Here is a 478-nt window from a genome sequence, read left to right on the forward strand (position 1 = left end):
AACCCCCTTCCCCTCCCCCTTTTCTGATGAAGGGTCTAGGCCCGAAACGTCAGCCTCTCTGCTCCTATGATGCTGCTTGGCCTGCTGTGTTCATCCAGCCTTGCACCTTGTTGTCTCGGATTCTCCAGCATCTGCAGTTCCTACTATCTCTGATTAAAATTAAGTAGGATTGGTGTTTCAATGACATTAAAGGAGTCTATTTTTTGTTTCACTGCGACTTTCACAAAGGCTTTTCTTTTCATACTGACTGCTTCAGACATTTTTATTCTTAAGAACAGGCGTCAGTTTTGATAATATCAAAGGTCAGATCAGAGAATGTGGTAACTTTCTTTTAGGCCTGTGTTTTGATTGTGGCAGAAAATAAATTGATTTTCATTATAATCCATAGAGAGATATGTTGATATACTGGTGTCCTTCTAGATGGAATTGGTTGTGGGTTTGGAAGGTGCTGTCTGAGGAATATTGGTGAATTTCTGCA

The sequence above is a fragment of the Rhincodon typus genome, chromosome 27 (genome assembly GCF_021869965.1).
Source record: "Rhincodon typus isolate 14 chromosome 27, sRhiTyp1.1, whole genome shotgun sequence".
In the NCBI taxonomy this organism is placed as follows: Eukaryota; Metazoa; Chordata; class Chondrichthyes; order Orectolobiformes; family Rhincodontidae; genus Rhincodon; species Rhincodon typus.